General features: G+C 41.6%; 1 pseudogene; it reads left to right on the top strand.

The window, feature by feature from the left end:
- Window positions 1–26,437, top strand: part of LOC141942016 (cytosolic phospholipase A2 epsilon-like) — a 45,481-nt pseudogene extending 19,044 nt beyond the window's left edge.
- Window positions 26,438–27,831: the final 1,394 nt, after the last annotated feature.

The raw sequence follows: 27,831 nt of genomic DNA, 5'->3' as shown, positions 1-27,831 counted from the left end.
CCTAGTGCAGGTGATACTCATGGCCCTGCCCCAAGAATGCAAGTGGTGCCAGTGGTGCAGGATGTAGGGGTGACCCAGGGTGTAAAAGATTTTCTTTATGGCTGCAGCAGGTACTGAATCCACTGAGTCTGTGCTCCAGGGAGCAAATCCTACTTTTCCACTTGATGTAAATGGCTGGACAGTGTGAAGGGCTCATTCACATGGGGACTCTGTCCATTCCTGATAAAGGACACCACTGATTAAGCACAGTAGATCTATGAGCTTTTGTTATTTCCCCAAGCAAGCTATGGAGAGTAATATTATGCTTACAGATGAGACTTGTATCTAGATACTTGTAGAGGACCAAGTTCAGTTCAAATCAGCTCTCAGACAGCAGTTGGAGGTAACATCTTAATATTGTTTGCATCATACTATGCTGGTGAGGGAAAATGTCCCGAGAGAGACCATGTCCTGTGATTGAGCAATGGGAGCGGCTCTCCTCCTCCTTTTAGGTGAACTGTAGTAAACTAGGATTCAAAGGGAACGTGTCTGTGCAGGTGGAGAGGAGCTCACTAGGAGAAAACAGCTTCTTTTTGGCATTATGAAATGCAGTAACAGGACAGATGGGATTTTATAGTTTACATTCATTGTTCTTATAAGACTAGTTTTTCGTATATGCTTTGGTCTTCTGTGCTGTAATTTTCTTCTTACTTGTGATGGAGATGAATGATTTTAGAACATGACAGTTCATTTCAGGAACAGGTCACAGGACTGTACTCTCACAGAGCCACAAACTGTTGGCTGCAGTTCTGGACTTCATGGTTCAGTCCTGAATTTTTAGTCCATCTTTGGCTTGAAGACAGAGATGAGAAACAGTCCCACCAACACACAAATGCAATTGAATCAGAAGAAGATAAAAATTGGGAAGGGATATCAGGGTCACTTAGTACTGACTTCCAAGGAGACTGTGAGTTCAGATGTCTCAGCATCCACATGGGGTGACATTATGTCATCAGGGAATGAAATTGCAACACGTGCACTGAAGTAAGGGCCTGGCATGGCATAAAAATTGCTAATGATGCCCAGCAATTGAATTAAAATTAGAGAATGAGGAAAATGCAAATGTATTTTTTTGTATTAGCTCCCAGGTAGCAATGAATAAACTTGAAGATTTTCAGTAGCTCTCTTGTATGCTTTTTTCAGGGATAAGAGGGAGCAAAAAAAGCTGGTTAGTCGTTTCAGTGCTCCCATGTAATGAGGGTATCGTAGTCTTCATAGTATTCAGCAGACATCCAACTATCCTGTTATTTTTGATTTGTCCCACTGTTTGCCTCACAGCTTAGCCTGGCTTCAAGTGAACTGCCATTTCTACAGAAATACATAAGCTCAGTTAGAGTCACAGCATGAGGAATAGCTGATACTGTCTGTACAGTTCAAGGAATACAGAAAATCACAGGAATTTTATGGGAAACAATAACCTCTCCTCATCAGTAGTGACTGTAGGTGAATTGTGGCACAAACATTTATGGCATAGTCCCCTTTTTCCAAGAGAAGAAGACATGCTTTGTCTTAGTGGTTTCACCTCACCTCATCTTCAAGGTCAAATTTGCACTCAGTAGTTACTAACAATTAAATGTAATTTGTCTGTGACCAACCAGACTTGATATTGCAGAATCACAGAGTGGCTGAGGTATGAAGGCACCTCCGGAGATTGTCTAGTCCAGGTCCCTGCTCAAAGTAGGGTCAGCTACAGCAGGTTGCTCAGAGCCATGTCCAGTCAGGTTTTGAACATGTCCTAGGATAGAGACTTCACAACCAATCTGGGAAACCTGTGCCAGTGTTTGACCACCCTCATGGTAAAAATGTTTTTCCTTATGTTTAAATTGGATTTCCTGTATTTTGGTTTGTGTCCATTGCCTCTAACCTTTCACTAGACATCACTGAGAAGACACTGATTCTGACTTCTTTATTTCCCTCTTCGCCACCCCAGATCAGGTATTTACATACATTGATGAGATCCTCCTGAGCCTTCTCTGCTCCAGGCTGAAGAGTCTCAGCTCTCTCAGCTGCTTCTTCTATGGCAGATACTCCAATCACCCCATTTTTTTTGTGGACTTTTGCTAGACTCACTCCAGTACATCCTTACCTCTCTTGTACTGGAGAACCCAGAACTGTGGCCTTGCCAGTGCCTGAGCAGAGAGGAAGGATCACCCTCCAATTGCTGGCAACATTCCTTCTAACAGCCCAGGAGGCTGTTGGCCTTGTTTGCCACAAGGGCACCTTGCTGGCTCATGTTCAACCTGGTGACCACCAAAGTGCACAGGTCCTTCTCTGCAGAGCTGCTTTCCAGCCAGTCAGCCCCTAGCTTGTTCTGGTGCATGGGGTTATTCCTCCTCATGTGTAGGAATTTGCATTTCCCTTGATAAACTTCATGAGGCTCATGTTGACCCAGTTCTCCAGCCTGTCCAGGCCCCTCTGAAAGGCAGTGCAGTCATCTGGTGTGTCAACAACGCCTCCCAGTTTTGTACCACCTGCAAACTTGCTAAAGGTGCACTCTGTCCCATCGCCCACATTGTTAATAAAGATGTTAAACAGCCTTGGCCCCAGTATCAGCCCCTGGGCTACACCACTAGTGACTAGCCTCCAGCTGGACTTCGTGCTGCTGATCACAGTCCTTTGAGTCTGGCAGTTCACTGGGTTTTTAATCCATCTCACTGTCCATTTATCTAACCTGTACTTCATCCGTTTGACAAATTGTCAATAGCTTATTTTAAGTAAATATTTATAAAAGGAAAACACATATGGAAAAATAAATTTAGGAAATAGACTCATGAAAATGTTTTGTCAAAGAAAACAATCCAGAAAATCAGTAAATTCCAGATAAAACAGTAACAAAAGACATTCATAAACGGTGCAGCTGTTCATTCATGAGTTTTAGCACTGCGAGCTTTCTCAGTTCTATCACGAGTCTTGTTTTATACACTGTGTGGTTGAAAGCTGGAATTTAAAAAAGTATAGAGCATTTTGGCTTTCATTAAGAAGAAGGAAAAGAAAACAATTGGCTTTTGCAACTGCAGCAAAAATATATAAATGTGTCTTTCCTGCATCCTACAATGGCCAAAAGGACCAAAAAGGAGAGAAATTATGTCTCAGATCAGTTTAACATTTCTGAAGTACGTCTCATCTCAGTCACTTTTGCGATTTTGGGGATACTGGACTCATGTTTCTGGAATACTCGATATCAGCAGAAGTGTGTTAATGACAGCAGGGATGGTCTGGATGGCCTGAAGCCATGTTTAGTTCTTGGCTTTTGTACAGGCTTCCTATATGCTCTTGAGAAACTCTGTAGATCAGAGCCAGCAATACCACTTCTTAGGATGAGTACATCACAGCTCAGCAGGCTGTCAGACACCATGCTGAGGGGAGATGTTTCAGTTATCAGACAGATCGGTAACCGCAGCCCTCCCGCATGTTGTAAATTGAATATTACACTGGTAATTGCCGAAGTCAATATATTATTCTGTCACTTCGATTTAGTAAAAAAGAGATGTTGAAATGTTGCCTGTGGAAATAATTTCAAAGACAGAAAGGCAACCTACATCCTTCATGAGGGAAAACTCCTGGCAGTGTCAAGAAATTTCTTCAGATTCAGTGTGAAGAGTTACGTGGGAATCTCCCTGCCTGACAGTCATTGCCCTCTGGGGATGTCCCAGTCACAGGGCCACTGGATTTCAAGCAACACCCTATATCTAGGCAAATTATCCCAAAGTCATATATCTGATATGCTGAGCAAAGACACCAGGGCAAACTTTTTTAACCTTGAGGAACTGACTCAAGACTTGGGTCGTGTTTACAAATAGAAGGTATTTGTCTCTGCTTGTGAGGTAGTTGTTATCTCTATCAATTTCTATGGGACTAGACTTCTCCCCTTCTCCTCTTTTCTCACCGAAGCCTGTGTTTACACAACAGGATGGATCAGTCCTTTCAGCAGCCCCTGAAAAAGTTCCAGACCAAGGTCTGAGAATCTCTTTGGTGTCTGCTTGGCTCATGACCTATGGGAGCTGATCCCTTCTAGTAAGTGCAGGCTCACTCTCTTCATCCACAAGATCCAAACCCTTTCTGTCAGTTCATTTTTTCTGAGAAGAAATGTGGAGTATGAAATAGCTTCCAGGTCTTTCAGGCATTGGCAAGCACCAGGAAGAGGCTCCAGCCACCTACTGACCTCCTGAAGAAACAATTGTACTGCTAGTAAGCTTCTCCCTTCCTTTCCCACCTAAGGAGACAATGGATAGGTGAAATAATTAATTTTCCATTGGGAAGGGTTAATAACCAGGTATGCCAGACATTTATTATCTGAATCAGACGCAAGCTTGATTCTTTTAAGATTTCTCACAAAGTTAAATTGCAGACAAAAAGTGGATTAAGAAAGTCAGTTTTCTAGATCATGTTCTAATCTTGTTCATGGTTTTCTCTGCACATAAGCATAGCACATCAAAATGTTATACTTGCACAAAATCCTGACAAAGAGTTACAAAGCAAAGTAGCTAAAGCTAGGAAAAGCTGGGATTAAGTTTGCTCCTGTTAGGTATGTGAGCCCATACAGGCTGCTCAGCTTCCCCAGTGACTTCCTTTACTGGGACTCGTACCTGCTTCTCCTGCTGTTTCTGCCCTTCACCCGAAAGTCATTTCTCTTCACTGACTCCTAGTGCCAGCCTGGCCCACCCAGTGCTGGTGTTCTCTGGGCTCCAGCTGGATGAGACAACGGCCTGCTCTTGCCACAGAGACAATTTATGTCCAGTTCCTCCCAGGGACTGAGGCTCGCTCTATGCTGCATAGGTTGCAATTTCTCCTACTGCGAAAATTCCAGAGAGCTGAAACAATGTTGATAAGGGGCAATAATGGCCAGCAGGGACAGGGAAGTGATCTTACCCCTGTACTCGGCACTGGTGAGGCCGCACCTCGATTACTGTGTTCAGTTTTGGGCCCCTCACTACAAAAAGGACATTGAATTACTCAAGCGTGTCCAAAGAAGGGCAACGAAGCTGGTGAAGGGTCTGGAGAACATGTTGTACGAGGAGCGGCTGAGGGAACTGGGGGTGTTTAGTCTGGAGAAGAGGAGGCTGAGGGGAGACCTCATCGCCCTCTACAGCTACCTGAAAGGAGGTTGCAGAGAGCTGGGGATGAGCCTCTTTAACCAAGTAATAAGGATAGGACAAAAGGTAATGGCCTCAAGTTGCACCAGGAAAGGTTTAGACTGGGTATTAGGAAGCATTTCTTTACGGAACAGGTTGTTAGGCGTTGGAATGGGCTGCCCAGGGAGGTGGTGGAGTCCCCATCCCTGGAGGTGTTTAAGAGTAGAGTTGACATAGCACTTAGGGATATGGTGTAGTTGGGAACTGTCAGTGTTAGGTTAATGGTTGGACTGGATGATCTTCAAGGTCTTTTCCAAACTTGATGATTCTGTGATTCTTTGTAATGTAAGACTCCTGGCTATTCATATTGTTCTATCCACTGGCTATGGCTGTATTTTTTTAAAATGTTTAGGATTGTGCATAGTCATTCAAATACTCTGCTTGTTAAAATAGTGTTGTGATGAACAACAAATTAATTTATCCATCTGTATGATTCCTGTCTTCCTGGTTTGGCCAGTGTATATTAGAAAGAACTGGTCATTTCCCACCCATGTTTAAGCTACAGAGCATTTCAATGCCTCCACTTTGTGTGTTGTGGTTCCACTGTCAGATATTTTGCGCCTATGTTCCTATAGTAAGCCAATCTGATTGCTACGTGAGCCTCTGGTTACCAACTGCTTCAGATGAAAAATTCCACACCAAAACCATCAAAAACTGCAGAAATCCAGTATGGAATGAAACTTTCTACTTCCGGATACAGAGACAAGTCAAGGTACACAAATCAAAAACTCTCTTTTTCATCTCAGCTTTATGCAGTTCTTTCAGTTTAGCCCAAAAAGAGAATGTCATGTCTTCTAATGCCTTTTTGAGTTTACTTAAAACTCTCCTAGCAAGCTGGAGCGAAACAATTTTAGCTATTGTTGGAATCCACTTCTCTCCTAACAGATACTTACTATTTATATATCAGTAATGTGAGCCTGACTGACTTGCAGAAGGCTGATAAGACCAATGACAGAGTGACAACACAGAGAAACACTGAAATAAAACTATAAAGCTGCATTATAACAGAAAAACACATCCTTCCCTGAGAGGACTTGATATAATGGCATATTAATGCCAGGAATTCTAGTATCATTAAGATCTTTATTCAGTTTGGTACTTCTAATTACACTACACCCAAATACCTATGAACAGATGGCTGAAAGTGGAAAGCCCAAGGACACAGGAAGGTGGTTATTGATATGAAGTGACCTCTATTGTCCCTGTTGATAAGGGGCAATATAGGACTTATAGCTATCCATATTACTTCCTAAAAGATCACATTTTTGGTGAGAGCTACTTACAAGCATAAAAGGTGACCCAAGAGAGATCTCAGTTTGGCCTTAATTGACAGGACTACAAGTTATTTCTTATAAAGAGGATTACACTTGTTTTCTTACTCTTTCTCGTTTGTCATCAATACTTTTCTGTTTCCTCTCTGTAAAGCAAACGCTGAACCTGGGAGAGCTGCAGAATGTCATACTTCCTGAGTATATGCTAACAAATTGGATATTTTTCATTTCGTTTTCCAGAATATTTTGGAAATTACTGTTTCTGATGATGACATCATTCATGATGATGACCACGCAATTGTGCTTTTTGATGTAGCTAAAATCTCCCCTGGGGAAAGAGTGTTTACTGCATTCCCACTAAACCCACAGGTAAGAGCTTGGTCAGATGTTTAGTATGTCTTGACATCCATTCTCTCCCCTCTGATTAGAGAGGTGTGCCATCTCTTCTGTCTTTTACCACCAGGAACAGCTTGGTGGTAAAAATATAACAAATTCATTAAAATCTTGGAAACTGCACACCAGTGACAAAATAGACAGCCTTCTCAAATTGCTGTTGATTTCCTCTGGCACAGATTCTGGCCAAATCCCTGAGCCCCTGCGCAGATGCAATTTCAGGGGAGCTTTGCACTTTTAATAATCTGACAGAAAATGACACACAAAGTGTGTCCTGACAAAGGACCTCACAAATCTTCACAAAGATTATAAAAAGAAAAACAACACAAGGACAGGCAAATGGCCTGTTTCCACAATATTTTACTAAACACTAAGTCTTAGTATATCGTGTTCAGCACATGGAAGCTGGCAGGGAAGAAACTGAAAAGTAAAGGTTTAGTGGGGAGACTGGTGAGCACCAAATACCATTTGCCTGCTAGTACAATTGAGTTCTTTTCCTTGGGGAAGAAAAAGCTGACTCTGTCCTCTATTGCTGATAATAGCAAGCACAAAACAGACGATCATTACTTATTAAAGCATAAAGGAAACTGTGCTTGCAAAAATGAAGGTCACTTTGCTCTCTGCACATGCTAATTGAGACTGATGCTTTTTTTTTTTTTCCTTTTCATTTTCAGAAGAGGGAGGAGCTAGAAGTTGAGTTTGTATTGGAGAGCATGTGAGTAAAACCCCATTATTATGGGCAGCTTGGAGTGTTGCATCAGTGCAGGGAAACCTTGTGTACACCCAGTATCATCTTAATAGCCAGATTCACCCATTTTCCAAACTTAATATGTGCATCAGCAAATCATTATAAGAAAAGAAAATGTCATGATGTCAAGAATGAGTTCAGAATTTTTCATTCAGTGACTTTCTCCTAAAATTTATGTATTACTCAAATAGTTTAGAGTTGGTTTTCTGGGGCTGGTAAATTCCACTGCAGTAAATCTATAGATTTTCTGGAGAGCATTCTCTGGGCAGCTCATGGCTGAGGAGAACATTGCTACCCAACCTGTGACATACCTGTGCTATTAAGGCTGTTACAAGCACTTTCCAGGTGCCTTATTGCAGCTGAATCATTTCTGCTAGGTAGTTATGTGGCATCTAATGAAAAGGGAATGTATCTCTAAAAACAATAGGAAGGACCAAATAAAAAAAAAAAAAGAGGGGAAAAGGTGTCCTGTTCAGGACAGTATCCAGATTATATTGTTTATAAAACACATATTATTTGTTCTTGTTTTCTAGCCGGGGTCCTCCTGAAGCCATCATCACAAATGGGGCAATAGTGGTAAAATATTATTTGCTTTGTTCTCTTGCGTTCTTTCCCACATCATTCCTTACCTTAGCTGACTATGATGGCAGTGAGGGAAAAACTTCAAGTATTCATTTTTTAGTGATACCTTTTCTCTTAGGAGCTTTATCTTTGAGGAGGCCAGCATGATCTTAGAAGAGCCATCAGACTGCTATCATTTTGCCTTGTTTTGTCTGCATCCATTGAAAATTACAATATGTTTAGCATAACACCATCTTCCCATGTGACAATGAAGTTAATTTTCACTTTCACTGGGTCTGGCAGAAGTCTTCAACACAGTTGGTCCCCACATTCAGGCAATGACCCTACAATGACCCTTCCAACATCTGCCAGCACTGGTGGTGAGATGACTGGGTGAGTAATCTAATTCTCTGCCCCCATCATGTCTATTCTAGTGTCGTGAAGTAGCCTGCTTGGAAGTTCACTTAAACAGCAGACTGAAAAAGAAGCATTTTTCAGGTAAGCTTATTAATTATTTAACTGGATATTAGTGATTTTACCCACTCTAACAATACCTAGAAATTGCATCATCCAAATATTAAGGCTTTAATTGACCATATCTAAGGTGATTTGTAAAAATTTTGCAGTAGGGAACGCCACCAGTTCTGCAGCAGCTATAAGTTCAGGGTTCTGACTTCACCGGGAGCCTTGTGCCAGACTAGAAACAACATCAGATGCTTGTACAGAAAGTATCTAAACCCCAGGCTGAGGTCCTGAAAACCTCTGCTGTAGTACTGCTAAACCCTGAAGAAGCTTATTTCCTTAAGTGAGATAGCCCATGGCCTTAACTTTCCTAAGGATCTCTGACAGTTTGACTTCTGCATACACACAGAAACACCTCATTTTTTGCAGGGGTTAGCCACTCAGCAGCTGGCTCCCGCCTGACCCTGATCAAGATCCAGAATCTAGAAGCTCCTCTGCCCACATCCCCTGAGGGGCTGGATCTGGTAGGCAATCTCAGAGCATGCATAACACACTCCAGCAGGATTAGCTGATCTCTTCATATAAGTAGGGACATCTGCTGCAGAGTCAGGTCTTATTTTAGGGGACTGAGAACTTCTCTTGCTCATTATTTGGCCTGGGATGAGGATGATTTACAATGCAAAGTACCTGGTTGCATTTGCTGTGTCATGATGCAACTGCAATAGAAATGCAGCAGTCTAAAATTCAGTGCCATTCACGTCATGCTCCCATCCAGCTTCTTGCTCAGACCAGTATAAAGATACAACCACTTGTAATGTTTGGGTCTTGGATCACTTTCAGAAGACAGCTTTACAGGTACAAAGAGGAGAAGGGGTTTGTTCAAAGCTACCTTTTGCTTATTTTTTTCCCTTTCTCTTTTTTTATTTTTTGCAATTAGAAGTAACTTTTTATGTGCTGTTTATCTCATTGTTTTAGAGAATGAGCTAACATTTACAGTAAGAGGATCCTTTGAAGAAATGCAGAGAGTTTCAGTGGGCTGTGACTCCTGCTCCTCTCTCCCAGATCCCATTTTCTTCCACTATGCCAAATACAAGCAACCCTCCCTGGATGTTGCCCTCACAAAGAAGAGGAGGCTTCCCACCTTTGTACGTTGCCCCAGAACATGGTAGACAACATAGACTGTCCTATGATCTGACCTTTACGTGTGAGTAGGCAGCAAGAGGAGAACATTTCTGTCTTAACCAAAAGGCACTCCGTGCTCCTTTTCAGTGCGCTTGTGTGTCATGCGGAGCAGGAAGGAGGAGAAGCATCCCCCTGACTCTCCCTCTGAAATCGCTCCCCTCCGACCGGGAAGTAGTCGGCGAGGTAAGTGTCTGCTGGCCATGAGGAATCATTTACAAGCTTTTAAAAATTGTTGCTGGTTCCCAAGAAGCAGAAACCAAAGACCACCTCTCTTTATACAGAGCCAGTTGTTTTCTAACCTACTTTGAATCTAGGGCAATGCATAATGAAGTAAATTCTTTGGAGCAAAATAAAATGGGAAATCCAGGGGAGAAGGAGGAAGAAGAAAAATGTCTAAGTTGTTGCTCATCCTCCTTCTATTGTCCATGTCCTTAGACAGGCTGGAGGTCACTGGGTGCCACCGAGACAGAGGGGTGAGGGTGCAGCCTGGCACACTGCTGCAGGAGGCAAACCCGTGCCACACTTGCAGGGTGCTCAGCCTGTTTGGCTTCCCCTTGTATCTCACATTGTTACGTGAGAGACTTTAGATTCAAGACCCGTGTTTAATGGTGGACCCTTCCAGGGAGGTGAGGTGTAGCACTGCAGCTCTTATGCTATTTATTTGTGTGGCTAAGTAGTACCAGCACAAGCTACACCTGAGTTTCACAACAGAGAGAAGATGCAGACTATAGATGATAATACCAAAGTCTTAATTTATTAAATTGGTGCACATCTCTGGGTACTAATGAAACACTGAGCGGAGAGTCTTATCTCCTAATCTCAGTTTACTGGGGTTCAGAGTTTGTAGATGTAATGATGACCCAAAAGAGCTATGTCCCACTCTGAATGGGAGAAAAGGACTGCTTTAAACAAAATATCAATATTCATAATTTTACCTTTTGAATTTTCAGCACAGAAAATTTGATTTGCACTTTAAGGTGAAAAAATGGTAAGGTATCTTATTTATCTTCCTTCTGTGTTTTTCTCCTCGATTCTTTGAATTTGGATATTTGTCAATTGAGTTCCAATCCCTTTGGATTGGCCTGAATCCTGAATGTTGGCTCATCCTCATTTCAGACTGTAAGATAAAATGGACTCAGTACACAATACAAAGATTTTCAGCAGCCATGAGTTTCTGTAATGGGACTATACAGTGAGTTAAGAGAAGGTTTTATAAGGAACACACCAATATTCTATTGATATTTTTCTGCAATCAAAATTACATGCTAAGGGCCACTGTAGACCCTCTTTGATACCTCTATAAATTATTGCCAAATGCAGATTTTCAATAAAAGCAGCATTTCAAAACTAATTAAAAGAAACCTTTCCGTTTCCCGAGGTCAGAGTAAAAAACTAAAAGACGAAAGTCAGAGTGCCTGGCCACTCTAGGATACGAAAAAATCAAAATAATAAGTGTTCTTGCATTTATTTTTTAAAGTCTACTCAAAGAGATAAATTCACTCAATCAAGTGATTGCTTTTTTTGAAACCAAGGCAACACATTGTGTATTTTGAGATATGGTTAAGGCCTTAGTAAAATTTCTAAGATGAATATGCTACATGACGTAACATGTCGTAAGGGAAGTTCTATCGTGCCGTTTATTTTAGGTAAATATGCTATGAGATATACATCATTTTACAGGTGTCATTTAAAAACTTCTTCCTTACCACACCTAAGAAAGATTTTCATAGCAGTTTCCAAACTGCAACTGTAGTGCTTATAAATATCCATAAATTACTATATACACCCACACACAAAAAAAATCCAAACATGAAAGTCCACAACTTCAGTCCACAATTTGCAGGTATCAGTGGAAGTTTGCATGACTTTTGAAGGTGCATTTAAAAGCCACCTTTAAAACACTGCCCTCTTCAGACTTTAGCCTTTATGTCTGAAAGGGAACGATTCTGTTACTTGTAGCTATATTTAATTTCAGATATCTTCAGCAAGGAGCAAAACACCCCCAAAACCTCTCAGTCCAAAGGAAGACATACTGTTGTTCTCCAGGAACAAACTAAAGCATTTCATCTCTTCCTGGTTTGCTTTATGCAGACCTGATGGTGAAGGCATGTCTATTTATGGAGTAGAAGCAATTAAAATGCTGAATTAAACTATAAACGTGATGTGAGATGCCTGATCCTCTGTTCCAGCCAGGAAGACCTAGACATACGCCTGGGGTTTGACCTGTGTGCTCAGGAACAGGATTTCATTCGCAAGAGGAAGAAGGTGGTTGCAGCCGCTCTGAAGGACATTCTCCAGCTGGAGGAGGACTTACAGGAGGATGAGGTATCTGAGACATAATTATTCTCTGCCTTCTCCACAGCTGAATGTTAAAATGTAGCATTTGTGTTCAATTCTCATTTTCCTGGAAACAGCTTAAAGTTTCACATGCCAGCCACGGTTGACTTATTTTCTCTATTTGAGGGAAGAAATGAGTACTCATAGGAAACATTAATAAAAAAACCCTGTAGCTCTGTTGCTACAGGATCTACTTTTGTGTTGACCATCAGTCTGCACAATCATGCAGAGAAGGGTTAGGTGCTCTCAGGCCAAAGCCAAAACTTCTTTTAGATCTCACAATCATCTTGGCCAGATCTAAACCATAGATTCAGCACTTCTTTCCCTCACAGTTCAAACTGGACTTTATTTTGTTGTGCCTTTTGTGCCGGCATTTAGGCTCCCATTGTGTGAGCACAGCATGCTGCCACTCTGACTTCATCATCAGATGCAGTTAGAGTGAGCGCTTGCTTGGCAAATTTGAATGATAACAGAGGGTCCAAGGCAGAGAGAAATCAGTTTTCTCTTTTTTAATTATACTCCCATGACTGCAGTGTGAAGCCTGAACTCAAATGCAGACATGACAAATTTTCCTCATTTTGCCCTAAACTGAGCTCAGCAGGTTTTTTGCACAGCTGGACCTTGCCTTTAAATGCCAGCACTGAACCATGGGCCATTTCCTTCCCCTCAGATGTAGAGGCACCCTTACTTCCCTGAAGAACAGTCTCCCTAGATTCTCCTGATGATTTGCACAAGAGACTAATTCACCCCAATGCATGGTAATTAACTTTACTGTTAATGGAGCCAATTCCTATTTATGGATTAATCCTTTTTCTAAGAGTGCCAGACCCTGGATTTCTGTACCATCACAGCAAGAAGTAATTGCAGTTCACTCAAATACCTAGTACATATACATATGTCGTAGGTAGAGTGAGTATGGTTTCTCTTTCCCTCTGGAAACTGTAAAAGGGGATGATGTCACCAGCCTCTGGTCTTAGGGGATCTGAACCGGTCTGTGCTCTTAAACCCAACAGTCATGATACACCTAGTATGGCCTGTGAAATAACTATACAATAATAGAAACTGGCTTTAGCAAACTTCAGTAACAGAGGTCATTACTACACACTTGGAAACTGTGAGACAGCACCTATGTTTTCTGGCCTATTGCATCTGATAAAAAACTGGTTCAAATGGCAGGAGGTACCTTTTCTCTAGTCTTTTTTTGGTTTGTTACTGGTTTTGCAATAGAGCACTGAAAATGTGATGTTTGAGATGATGGCTTTCATTTCCTAATGCATAGTTGATTGGAAGAGGAAACATGAAGTATTTCTTACTCCTTCTATGCCTGATTATTAATTCAGGTTTTTCTTCTCCTTGCAGACTGGTGGCATGTAGCATCTTTATTACTTTATCACTGCTCTTTTCTAATCAAGATGTCTGTCTCCCTTCTCAGATCATGTCACTAAATGCATGTATTTTGGGATTGAACAGGTACCTGTGGTGGCAATCATGACAACGGGTGGTGGAACCAGAGCTCTGACAGCCATGTATGCTCACCTTCTCAGTGTGCAGGAACTGAATGTCTTGGACTGTGTTTCATACATCACTGGTTTATCCGGCACAACGTGGTAAGCCCAAGATAAGCAAAGTTTTCACAGGAATTTTCTGTATGTGATGTCAAGATGTGATCTGAAACCTATCATCTATCAAGAAAGGGCTTTCTTTCTCTGTTGTGGCTTTTTCTTGTTTCCTTCAGTGGGTATTTGCCCACATTTGGAATTAATGCAGTCCTGATTAAATATGTGGATGGTACCACACACATATGTGCTTTTTCATGTAAATCAAGGCATGATACACGAACCTCCAGAACTTCCCAAAGCTTTGCTTCAGAACTCATGCTTTTCCTTGTGTGGTTTTTTTTTGTTTATTAGGACCATGTCAAACTTGTATGAAGATCCTGAATGGTCCCAAAAGGATCTTAAGGAAACACTTAATGATGCCCGAAAGCATGTGCTCAAAAATAAATTCTTTACTTGTTTTGCTCCTGATCGTTTGAAATACTATTTGAAAGAGTTGTGCCAGAGGAAACGGGAAGGACATCAGATATGTTTCACGGATCTGTGGGGACTCATCATTGAAACCATGTTACATGAAAAGGTACAATAGCAGCACCTTTCTCTTCAGATTTGAATATTTATTGAATATAGCAGTGAGGGCAGACAGCAAATTGAAAAATAGTTGAGATCAGAAGGGGCCTCTGGAAGTCGTCTTGTCCAACAGCCCTGCTTAAGCAGGATCAGGTAGAGCTGGCTGCCCTGAACCATGGGCTTTTGAATATCTCCACAGGTGAAGACTCCACAACTTCTCCGGGCAACACATGCTAGTGTTTGACCACTCTTAAGGAAAAGGGTTTTTTTGCTTGCACGTTTGTTTTTCAGATAGATGCCTAAAGCATGTGCCTCTGCAGTATCATTCTTTGTGTTTGTTGGCTGCATTATGCAGATCTTAACATCACACCTGATACAGAAAGGTTGGGAATAAAGAGAAATAACAGGAAACTTACAGTATGAACAATTTTTAAATTAATTCATATGTAAATATTTAAATGAAAATCCTGCTGTTCTTTTAAAAGAGATGCATGGTGTGACAAGGCAAAGAAAAACCACAAACCCGAAGACAGTATCTCTGAGTTGTTAATGGAATTATGTCACTCTGTAAACATTTCCACCAAAAGGCACTGTTCAGGCTCTGTTTTAGTAGTCACGAATCTTTCCTTCCCAATAGGCCATTTTTACCTAAGAAAGAGAAAACATTCCCCTGTAATATGATTAACCCCACATGCATCCAAATTTCTACTGCCTGAGCACTGCACAGTAGTAGAGACCTCCTGGGGATGGGCTCAGCAGGGAGCTGTGAGTGTCCCCACTGTGCCACAGCCCTGTCCCCTGGCCAGCACAGCCCAAGGGAAGCCCAGCAGCACAGCCATCCTTCCAAGGGCTGCCTCAGTGAGGAGGAGCACCTGCAGCTCCCCTTCGAGGAGGATCTGAACTCAACACCCTCTCAAAGTTGGGTACTGCTCCCAAACTGTCCTACCCTTTCCACCCTGCCTGAGTATGTAAGATGCTCCACAGCAGAAGCACTAAGGGTCAAGGTTCATTGAGCATTAACTCTGCCTAAGCCTTGGCTCTGTCACAGGTCTGAGGAAAAGATGATTTTCTGGGCAGTCAGTGAAGGGATTACTCTTTCTAAATGAAATATTTCCTGTCAAGACTGCTTTTCAAATATTTCTAGACATTTTTCTGAAATAAATAACATGAATAACAGCATTTTTTTCCTACTATTGAATTCTCAGGTTTTTTTCATCGTGTGAATTTAATTCAAGACTATTTGTGTGCTGAAGTGCTGGGGCAGGGGAGGATCAGAGGTAGGGTTGACAGCACCTCTCTGAAGTAAACCAGTGGGGAGCATCCTAGCTGGAGTCTAGTATGCACCACGTTGTCAGAACCCAGGCTTAGATGAAGTGGGAGGCTCTTTGTGTCATCTAACTGTCCTCAGCTACTGTCCTTCTTCAAAACAGGAGAACTCCCATAAGCTCACAGATCAGCAGCAGGCATTAAATCAGGGTCAGAATCCCCTGCCCATCTACCTCTCTCTCAATGTGAAGGACAAAATCAGCGACCAGGATTTTAGAGGTAATAATACTCCAGAACTGCATTTAACATTTAATCTCAATAGGGGTCAATTTAGGATTAGGTAAAGAAATCAATTCAAAGCACAAATACTCTAAAAGGCCAATACACCTAGGAGCAGAAATTTAATAGTTAAATTTTTGAAGGCCTTAGTATATTCAGCTGTATTCAGGATCAAAAGCAGGATGATGGAGGACATTATCATGAAATTACCTGCTATGAATTTTTGTAGAAAACTTCAGAAATCTAAAGTTTGTAGAGAAATTTTATTTTAAGAGGATAATTCACTCTTCATGTTCTCTACTATGAATAAATGTCTGCTTGCAAAGTGTGCTATTTAGAAGCCTTGCCTTGCGTTAGTGTACCTTAACCTGGCCAATATCACATGTTTTATTCAACTAATTTGTGCCTCTGCTGCTGTAATCAGTCTGCCTTGTGCTGCTTCTTTCAGAATGGGTGGAATTCACCCCTTATGAGGTAGGATTCCCAAAATATGGCACCTTCATTCGTGCGGAAGATTTTGGTAGCGAGTTCTTCATGGGTCACCTGATGAAGAAAATCCCAGAATCCAGAATCTGCTTTTTGGAAGGTGATTTGTTACTCTGGGGAACTGTAATGTAATGTAATATAACCCACTCCTGTGCAAACCCCTCTTCTGAAATTAAGCAGTTAGTGTATTTTTTATCTGCCAGGAGCAGCATATGGTAAAATATTACAACTAATAACAGGTCACCATCTGCAGGATTTTTTTATTTTCTCTGCAGTCTTATTCAGTTGAACAGCTTTATCTGATTTCATATGTGTTTATGCTTACTGACATGAGGCCTTCACAATACTTATTCGTCTTTGTCAGCAACAGAAGTTGTGTAACATTGCTGCTAAGTTAAATCATCAGTCTCTTCTGCAAGCCAAGTCTCTAAAATAAGGCCTTTTATCTACAATGTTCCTGCCGCAGCTAACTCTGAATAATCCTCCAGGATAACACTTGCATTTCAGAGTGCAAACAGGTCATAATATTTACCATTTTCCCCCTCTTGCATAAGAACACTAAAAGCAGTAAAGAAACCTTTTTTCCCTTTGCAAAAGCAATCTCTTGCCTCATTGTTCTTCCTACTTCCACCAATTGCATAAATGAAGTTTCAGGGTTTTTTGAGAAGTTCAGACTTCTTGCTTGTATGGAGATTTCACTACAGCTAGTGGTGAGATGTGAGGAAGAAAATCAGACTCTCTCTATCCCTGGCTGCAATGTCAAACAAGGCACCCAGGTCTCCCTTTCTGTGGTCAGAAATGCCAGCGGGTCACCAGCCCCCTTCCTACACCTCCCACCTTGGCATTTTCTTCCTCCCTTCCCTAGAGTGATGCTAGGATATTTCTGCCCCCGTTCCCTGCCAGTGACCCAGAGTCCCCTCATTCAGGCAGTGACACAGATATTTGAAAGGTTTTCAGCAAATTCCTTTGCAACCCAGCCCCCGAGCAGAGCAGGCAGAGTCCCTGAGGACTACAATGGTCCTGCAGCTCTTTACTGCATGGCTAGACCCGTCCCTCTGACTGCAGGCTGGCACTGCTGGGGCACGAGGTGGCCAGGCTGCCCGGGTCCAGCCTCTTCTATCCATCACTCAGTTCCTCCCAGGAGCACCAGGTTTAGTTCTGCAGTTTGGAGGGCTCAGGAAGGCATCATTGCACACCAAGCACATCTAACCATACCAGGTAACAGTGTTCTATCAGCCTGAAAAGATGATTGCAGGTAGGTGGCAATCTGGGCTGCCATCAAGTTTGCTCCATCTGTTACTAGAGGAACTTGAAAATGTTACCCAGATATGCCTTAAACCCTCAAAAATCAGAAGACAAATCAAAAGACTCATATATTTACACTTTCTATTTTCAAAACTTTTAAGTCAACTTCCTCATTCTAAGGGATATTAGTGTATCAATCTTGAATGTTTTGTGATTGACAGTTCTGCATAACTGCATACCTGTAACAGGATTATGCTAGAAAGAAATAAAACTTTTAGAATTACGAACGCTGAGAACTTGGGGAATAAGATATGTTGAGGACAGGTGGAGAATATGGAGATGTACTTGACAAAACGTTATTTGCCACATAACAAAAATTAATGTGTTAGCAGCTATACTGAAAATACTACCAGCCCTCTTCATATATCCCAATAAATACATTATGGATTCATATACCAATTCATAAATACATTCCCTTTTATTTGTGCACTAAGATAATATAATGAATACAGTTTGCTGGAGAATTCAGAAGGTACTGAAGGTTTTTGTGAATGAAAATGCTTCCAGGTCTTTACCAGTTTACTGTCTGTCAAATATATCCTATGCCACAGGGATCTGGAGCAGTGTATTTTCCTTGAATCTTATGGATGCTTGGTATATATCTGTTAATTCAGAGGACTTCTGGCACAAATGGACCCGAGACAAAATTACTGACATAGGTGGGTTATTCTTACACCATTATGTTATTTTATTGTCTCTTTTTTTTCTTTCTTTCTCTTTCTTTTATCCTCTGTGCTGCTATTCTCTCACTTAATTTTTCAGAGTCATTTTGGAATTCCCTCTTCAGGGCTTCCTGTAATCCACATGGAAACCAGGAGGAAATTCATGCCATGTATTTCAGTATGGCAATCATTTCAGTTGTGTGAAAAAAGAATACATGGGATCTGTCACAGGAATAAAAAGAGAGAATGGCCCTCATATGAGCCATTTGCAGAGCACAAGGGTAAAACTGGAGAAAAATATCCCTGTAAACTAGGAGAGGCTGGAGGCCTTCCCTAGCAATCCACAGTCTTCCAGTTCCTCTCTTGGAAGCTGGAGTATGGCATGAGGCTTTACAGAAACAAAAGCAATCACCACCCCTGCCTCTCTGGAGTCTACAAAGCATGGATACAAAATTCAGCACTATCTCAAGTCAGTCCAAACTAATCCTAAGGATGAGATTTGCAAAACACACTACCAAATTAAGAAAGATCTGCAGGGTGGGATTTCAAGGAGAAACACACAAGACAGACATACTGCAGAGAAAAAAGATGAGAAGGAAAACAAATGTAGCAAAAAGGGTGATTTATTTTATCTTCTTGCACTTGTAGGGGGTAGTTTCTGGTCGTTAAAACAAGGAGCTCGCCTTTGCTAGTAAGGAACATTAATTATGTTTGTGTGGCCAAGAGATTGGGATTGTGTGGCTTTTTTGTGTGCGTGGCTGAGAGATAAACTGTAACACAGAGTAGCAAAGCAAGACAGGATAAGTTCAGGATATTGTAGTGGATAAAATCATAGAAAAGCAAAGGAAGTTATGGTAGATGAGACACATTAATTTACAGTACAAACAAGGCTTTTACCACTGTGGACTAAGAAGAAGAGATGGATTTTTTCAAAGCTTAGCTGAAAAACTGAGATTTGTGGAGATCCTGGAAATAAAAAGAGAAAGAAGTCCAAATTTTGCCAAATGCGTTAAAACAGATTATGATTGCACAGATTAACCTCAACAATGAGACCACATACAAGAACTGTTATTCTTCTGCAGATGATGAAACCCTATTCCCTGCAAGACCAAATGCGCTGGATACTCGAGTGGTTTGTCCCACTGACAGCTTTTCAGGCATTTTCCGAGATATTGCCATGTTACGTCCAGCAGCTTCAGAAATCCATAACTTTCTGAAGGGCTTCCAGATGAACAACAACTACCTAGAGAGCGAGTTTTCCAAATGGAAAGGTATGATAATAGCACCCTGGTTTTAGTTATACTTTAAACCATCCTCGTGAAAAATGTAACAATGCTTAGATTATCAAGCCAACTACCTTTTTGTTCTGTTCCCATCCTCTGATAATATTTGAAACTGTTTGTTACCAAAATCTGAAACTAGCTAGCAGGAGAGGCTTCAAAAACAAGTTCTTAAAAATTTCGTGAAGATTGGCAACTGATAGATGAGAAAGAACCAGCGTTATGTCTGCTGATGTGACAGCCAGCCAGCCTGCACACTTGTGGCATGGCACCCGTGTCATCATATGCAGTCTCTTGCCCGGTCAGCTATCAAGAGATGTGCAAGGGAGCCTTGCTTCATGTTACCATTTTACTTAAAAGTAAGATAGAACCTTAGAAACAGTATTGCTTGATACACAGTTTGGGAATTAGTGCTCAGTCTGGTACCAGCTCTGCCATGTTGCACAAGGGGTTGTGCCTGCCTCAGCTGTGTACCTCAGTAGCTGTGTGCCTGTTTTCGTAGCGTGCAAGGCACCAAACATCTTTAATCTTTAGTAAGTTGAGACAATGAGGCAATGAGGTACCATTTTAATTTTTTCCATATTAGAAAAAAATAAAAATTGACCTGAACAGTCACACACAAGACCAGGAAATGGAATTAACTCTATTCTCCTGAGCCCCAAGTTAATCCCTCTTAATTAGAGGAAAGCCAAAGAAATTGCAGAGTAAATAGTGAAAAGAGGAAGCCAGATGAGGAACTGAAAATTACTGAACTGCAACTATCAGCTATATAGGTAGGTCTAAGACCCAAGAAAAGCTGAATTATCTTTTTGTTAACAATTGACTTTCCTCAGCACATCTCTTTTATTGAGCACCACCCCTGAAAAAAAAATGCTTCTTTTCTAGACTGTGAGCTTGACTCTCAGCCCAACCGCCTGACAGCAGCAACAGACTACCTCATCCTGATTGATACAGCGTTTGCCTTTGCTACCAGTTACCCACCCCTTATGAGGCCGGAACGGAAAGTGGATGTCATTTTGCATTTCAACTACAGTTCAGGTTCCCAGACAGGGGTGAGCCTTGTACATTCTTCTTTAGTGATATCTCTGTCTCATCACTGAGTTCCAAGAATGGCTGATCCTCTACTCGTAGAAACTTTTTTCCCAGTATCGTGGAAGTGTAAATAAGCTAACAGTTTACCAGGGTCACATATCTTTATTGAACAGTACAAGTGTCATCAGAAAGTAAGCATTTAGTAAGCTAAATCTACTCATTTGTATGTGTAAATGTGTTTTAGCTGATTTGAAGGCAGTCAGATGTTGAATGAATGAAGCTAAATGTATTTTAAAATTGTCTATAACTTCTCAATCCAATCATACATATTCTTATGCATGGGAAAATGTACATTCAGAACAACACAATCATAACAATAGAAGGGTTTGATGCAGAAGGCCAGATATGCAAACAAATGCAACTAAAGTGTGTATTTAGGAACTTTAAATACATTTGAAATAAAAAGTCCTCTAAAGGTAACATTTTTAATACCCAAATGGGGGATGTAGATTTTCAAAGACAAGCATGTGGACCCAGATCCATCCCATTTAACTCTGACTTTCCAGATCTTGGCTCCATATACAGTGTACAACACCTAAATTGGGTATGTGCCATAATCTGTCAGAACTTGTACCTTACCCCACAAAAATCCTGGTGAAACTGGGTTCTGGTGAAGTTCTGTCCAAGTGTTTCCCACATGTTCTGATGTTTTCTTTTGGTTTGTTTTCCTATTGTGGCAACCAGCCCCTGAAAGAAGCCTCCAAATACTTTGCAAAACAGGGAATTCCTTTCCCTACAAAGGTGCCAGATGATCAGGAAACTCCACATCTGAAGGAATGCTACATTGTTGGTGACAAGGAGACCCCAGAAACGCCTATTGTGATATTTTTCCCTCTAGTAAATGACACCTTCCGGGACTACAAAGCACCTGGTAAGTTTACAACTACCCCTCACATTAACAGAGGCAGTGGCTGCCTTCTTTCTTTTTTTTACCGTGCAATATCTGTTCTTCAGATCATCCTGTAAACACAGATTCAGACTTTGCTTAGATCTGAACCATACTAAGAAGCTTAAAATATGTAAATTTTCATTGACAGTAGAGCAGCAGCTGGCATCAGCCTTTAGCATATATGCCCCTCTTCAGATTTTTTTGGGGACAGATTTTTTCATAGGTAGATTGTAGAGTTTACTGATGAAAAGTATATTGTATTTATCTGCAGAGGCAGAAGTTAGCAGGGTTATTTCCTCTCCTCATACTTGTCATCCTTTCCTGTTAGAGAATGCTCTGGGGAATCTAAGGATTTCATTGTTTAAAATAATTTCCAGGCTTACAGTTAAGCAGATAACCTTGAAAACAAAAGTGTGAATGAGCAAAATGATGAAAATGATGAAAATGTAACACTGACCCATGCTGACAGCTTCTGTTCACTTCAGTGAGTCCTACTTTGAAATTTAACAAGAGTTTCAGTAGCAACATTGCTGGTCACTTCAAAATAGATTGTTTCTAATTCCTGGTACTATATCCCACAACTCCATACTACCTCTGTTGGTTCCAAAAAGTCTCATTTAACACATTATTTTTTAATCACTTCAAAGCCCCACAGTATACTGAAAACAAAAAATTCTGGGCTTGTTTATGGTACATTAAATTTAATAACAAATTAACAAACACAGAAACTACTGTTCCAATTGTATTAATTATTTTCCTTTTTGTTTAAAAAAGCAAGTCATCAAAAGTCATGCTGTACTTTTGATTTGTAGATATTCTGGATTGAGTTCATGCACATTTGAGATATGCAGCTGGGGTTCTGAACAGGATTCAAATACTCTAAGTGTATTCACACAGGTATACTCCAGCTCTTCACACAGATCAGATAACTGAAAGGTTGTTTTTTGTAGTTGCCCTTTGTAGAAAGAACTAGAGAAAGGAGAAAAGGAGAAAGAACTAGAACAGGAACTGAGAATTAGCTTCTGTACTGCTCTGTGAGGGAGTTTGCCTTTGCTCTCCCCATCAGTAATTTCCAGAACCCAGGGATGTTACTCCTAACTCAGCTATCTAATGTCAGGTGAACATCAGATGATGTGCAGATGCTACACGTCAACACAAATTATCAGGGAATCTAAAAAGGGGTGTTATTAGGTGTGTAGAAGATGTATACAACCTGCATAATATCTGCATATTGAGGCAAGCCTGCACTGCCTGACCGGTTCAGCTGGTAGCTACAAGCTGAGACTACACAGAAAAAAAGAGAACGGGTCCTTGTTGGGCCTCTACAGGTGAAGTCTCAGCTGAGCTGACATGGAAGGACTCGGCCCATGCATTTTTTTGGGACGGCTGCCATCTCTCAGCTGACAGCCAGCCTCCACAGTAGCAGGAGAGATGCTGCAAAAAGGCCTGTAGGCTGGGGATGGATGTCTGCCCTTTGTTAGTGACAGGCAGAGATCAGCTTAATTTATAGTGCTTCAGTACCATGCCCTAGACCAAATCTGGATTGTACAGCATCCAAAGTATTAGTTCAGTTACATGAACAGGCAGTTTTTCCATAGCCAACTCATCCATCAGCTTGTTCAGCAAAGGGAATTTAGACCCTGGGCAGTAAATGCGTAAAGCTGACATATTCAAACTAGGTTACTCCCCCACTGGTTAGACTACTCCATAACTGGAGTAGAAAGGGGAAATCCTTCGTGTGAGGTGGCTCAGACTGCTTCACTTGAGTAGTAACAGTTGCTTAAAACTCTCTCTGCAAAGCCTGGAGGAGTACATCTATCAGATTTGCAGAGACCCTTCCAGGAAAATCAGAACTCTGATCTGTTCTAGATCAATGTTGTTAGAGAAGATCTCCCAAATGCATGTGGTCCTGTCAGTAAGAGAGATGCTGACTTTCCACAAAGCCTACTGCCCTGCTTTGGTACAGGTATCTGTGACTGTGGAGGTGGATTTTTTTGCTATGGTAACAACCTCCTGCCAATGTGATGGTCTCACTGGAGGCTGACAGAAAAATTCTCCAGCCTCTGATGCTCTCTTATCTGCGATGAGGGGGGATCAAGCATTTTACTTTCTGCCTGTGTTCACCTGTGTTGTCTATCTCTGACAGTATTATCTACCATTAGTGCCCATTTCATGGTTGTTACTGCTCTCTTTTCCTCACACTGGCTGTTAGAAAACCGAGGGGTCTGTGGTAATGATGAGGAAGGAAAAAAAGTGCATGAGCCCTCATGTCAGGCGTACAGGCTAGCGTACAGCAGTGGATCTCTGCATCTTCAGGGCTCTGGCCCAGGGCTGGGAGCCTCAGCTGTCCTTTAGCAGTGAAAGGCATATACTGGAGCCCAAGAATCTGCAGAATGTAACCAGATCAATTGATCTTTTCCCTTCCAAGAACCTGTTTATTCTATGTACAGGTAGATATAAATTCAGCTTGCCCATATGTTGTGTCCCACCAGGACAGAGTCTAGCCAGAACTAATATGGCCAAGCAGGCTTCTCACGCTCTCTGAGTGCAGGCAGAGAGCAGTCACTTTTGCTGAGTTCAGGAAGGGCAAGCTTGCCTACTGTGCATTGAGTATATCACTTAAACACACCCTCAGCTCAGAGGGTGCATGTTGCATCTACTATATTTAGTGTACAGATGTATTCCCACCAACTCAGTAAGTGGCGGTGTGTCCAAAAGAGCAGCTAAATCAAACGCTGTCTAGAGCAGATGGCCAGGACCAAGCTGAGATCAGCTGTTATTCTGAATCAGAGGTGACTTATGAAGGTTCTAGAAAAACAAGTGAGGAGATGAGTTTTACATCTTCTGCATCCATAAATTTGTTGAGATTTGCAATTCCCATGGTAAGCCTTGGGTAATTTTCTCCCTGTACCAGCAACCTACTGTGGAGGTCCCTATGAATATCTTCTCTGTGACAGCCTGCAAATAAACTTCTGCATTAGCTTTGGATCTGGTTTCTACTGTCAAATTAATTAAAACAAATAAGTTAATTTAATTTGTCTTCAGATCTAATATTTCCAGAGATGACACTTGTGGGACTACCTGTCTAATTATTTTGCCTGGATCTGTGATGCATATGTTGATTATCCTGGGATGATGAAATGGGCATGAAAAGTTCTTTCAGTATTCCTGCCAAATCTTAGTGATTCGGGGAATATCAAGTTCATTCTCACTGCTGAGGTTACCTAAGGCCTATAGATCTTTACAGTAGTAGGTAGCTCAATGAAATGACAGTAAATATTTGTGCCATCTGCTTCCAGGATATGTCCAGATAATGGCTCTGTGAAGTCTTTCAGTTTAGATAATAGAACCTAGGTTTTTAGGTCTGTTTTCTGTATTTTTTGATAATTCTTCCCAGTAGGAACCAAGAGTTGATGTAGCAGATTGTGCCGGGGGATGTGCTAGGTTGTGCTGGGTAAAAGAATATCTGTCAGGTCGCCGAGAAGGCAGGTGTGCTTTCAGAAAGCTTGAATCACTGAAATACATGGATTTTAAGCAGCCTATTTCTGAAGGCATGAAAGCATAGTAGTGAGGAAAATAAAACGATGTAGAGTTGAAGATGGAAGGCACAGAAAGTGGCAGTGGCTTCAGGCCCATCACCCACAAAGAAACCATGCTGTCACGAGATCCTTGCTATAGTTATCTGCTTTGGGAGAAGGAAAGAGAAAAAGAGTAGTTGCCTTTTACTCACACCTTGGCTAGAAGCGTAGGGTGCTGTGATGGCTGGGAGACAGCAGCAAGGAGGGGGCCAGGGCTGGGAGAGCATCAGTGCTGAGGGGCACCTGGGGACCATGCTGATGGCTCACCCCAGAGCTAGAGGAGGGAGCAGGGAGACTCACCCTCCTGTGCTCAAAAGAGGAGCTACTCATTTTGGCATTTCCAAGAGGACCCAGGACAATCCCTACTCCCCTCACCACCACCAGTTTCTCCACCCCCTGCTGCCAACCAAATATCCCATCAATAAAACACCTATGGAGGGAAGATTTTGAGTTGTCATCCACTGTGTGAGCATGCCTGAGAAACACAGAGACCCTAATAGCTTTTTGCTAACTAACCGGAGTCATTGTTTGTCCTTTAGGTGTGAAACGTAGTCCCTCAGAGATGGCGGAGGGTGATGTTGATGTTGCTAATAGCTGTGGTCCATATTACATAAACAATCTGACTTATTCAGAGGAAGATTTTGACAAACTGGTGAACCTAAGTTACTACAACGTCCAGAACAATAAAGAGTTGATTCTTCAGGCCTTGTGTACTGCCGTGCAGCGGAAAAAGCAGCATAAGAAAGATCAACCACTGCGAAAACCATCCAGTGGGGATGGTACATGTGTGCTGGATAGAGAGGGAATCCAGCATTTGGCCGACTGCCCAGTACTAGGGAATATGAAATAAAATATCTGTGAATCCTGTTAATGAAGAAAAAAATGAATTTGATTAGGAAGTGAAGAAAAGCCAAAGAATGCTAAGAATAGCACTTTGTCATTGAAAATGCTAAGGCCTGTCTGTCAGTGAAGGGAATAAACACAAAAACCAGAGCTCTTCCTTAATGAATTAATGTGCTTCCCTCGTTGACAACCTCAGGAGTGTGGCTAGGTGAGGCTGTGCTCTGCTCGCGCTTGCAGATCTTTCGGGCCAAGGCTGAAATGCGTGGACAAGGAAGTGTGAGGATATCTACGTTGACTGTGTCTGTGCTCTATCTGTGCTATAAAAAGAGAGGACTGTCAATCCAGAAATGCAGCAAGGAACAAAATCCGTTGTCTCTAAAACAAAATCAAGAAGCCCAGTTATGAACTAGGGAGTTTTTATGTGAATGTAAATAAACAATAAACTTTGTATAATAAAACACTTTTTTGGAGTCAGTTACAGCAAATAAACATTTTTTCACAGCAAATACATATGAAAGTCATTTCTTTTAGGTGCTTCTTCCTATACTAGAAAGACAACTAAAGACAACATGCAGACTTACTTCATAGCTGCTGAAAAATAACTGAAGAAGAAATTATGCTTGCTCCAGACCTAGATTTGGACTGCCCCAGGATCCTGGGACCCCTTGAGTTTATGATTACATTTAAAACCCATCTTTACGAGAACTGACTCATGCTAATTTATTTTATTAAGCTTCATTTAAATGTTATTGACATATACCAAAGGTTTAAAGCTTTACAGTTTTTGAGAATGTTAAATCTGAAAAGATGGAAGAAACACAGAGCAGATCTAAAATTGTATACCTACTATCACTCACCCAAAAGCAATTTTTTAACTTGGTGTAGAGTATTGCAACTGAAGTTAACAGATCATTAATTTTCAACTTTCTGACACTCTGTTCATCACAGCAACATGGCTTCTTTCAAGCAAGCAGTCTGATTTTTGACAGATGGAATCCCACGTCTCTATTCTTTTTCTGAATTAACTTTTATTCAATGTTATGATTCATCTACTAGACGTCTTGTATCTACCAGCCCATGTTCCCTACAGGCTTCCCTGCTCCTCAGCTCTGCTATAGTATCTTTTGTCAAGAGATCCTGTTATTGTGGGCCAAAAATGGAAGCCTTACAAATCCCTTTGCCCTCAAGGGTCTCCTCCTACGTGGTGCACAGAAACATAATCCTTCTGCTTACCACTTAGGTCGGTGAACGTTTACCTGTGGTGCACACTACAGGAGCCCATACCGCTCCTGTGCGGGCTATATGCCCAGGGTTTACCTTCCATGGAAACAAGAGAGCAAAGGCAGCAGTCATGTTGATGCATGCTGGATCTCATCGCAATATAGCATGGGATGTAGCCAGAGGGCACAGCCAGACCTGGGAATTTGGAAGCACTCCCAGGTTCCCATAAACAGTTAGAGCTTTATTGTGTGAAGGGCAAAAATTACCCCACTGATAGCAGGAAGCACCTAGGCAGGAAGTCTGAAGACAAGCAGAATGAGGTGTGTAAGTGCAAACACTTCCCTGCCCTTCCTGCAGTTTTCCAGCAGCCACGAAGGGGTCATGGAGAACAATGAACACTTTACCTCATTTCAAAAAGCATACAGTGGAACAGAAATAACTATTCGGTATCTCTGAGTTCTCTCTATTCAACAACAATACAGAGGAAAATGTCAGGGCTGATCAAAGAGGTGGAACAGCTTCCACACAAGGGACAAATAGATAAGGAATCTGCAACCTAGAAAAAGGACAACAGGAGTGAAAGGCAGAGAAGAGAGAGTTCTACAAAATCTGGAGTGCCCTGTGGGAGATGAACAGGGAGTGACTGTGCACCTCTCTTCTAATACAAGACCTGAAAGGG

This window comes from Strix uralensis, chromosome 4 (genome assembly GCF_047716275.1).
Source record: "Strix uralensis isolate ZFMK-TIS-50842 chromosome 4, bStrUra1, whole genome shotgun sequence".
Lineage (NCBI taxonomy): Eukaryota > Metazoa > Chordata > Aves > Strigiformes > Strigidae > Strix > Strix uralensis.
Note: the sequence above shows the minus strand (reverse complement) of the source record. Positions and strands in the feature narration are given on the sequence as shown.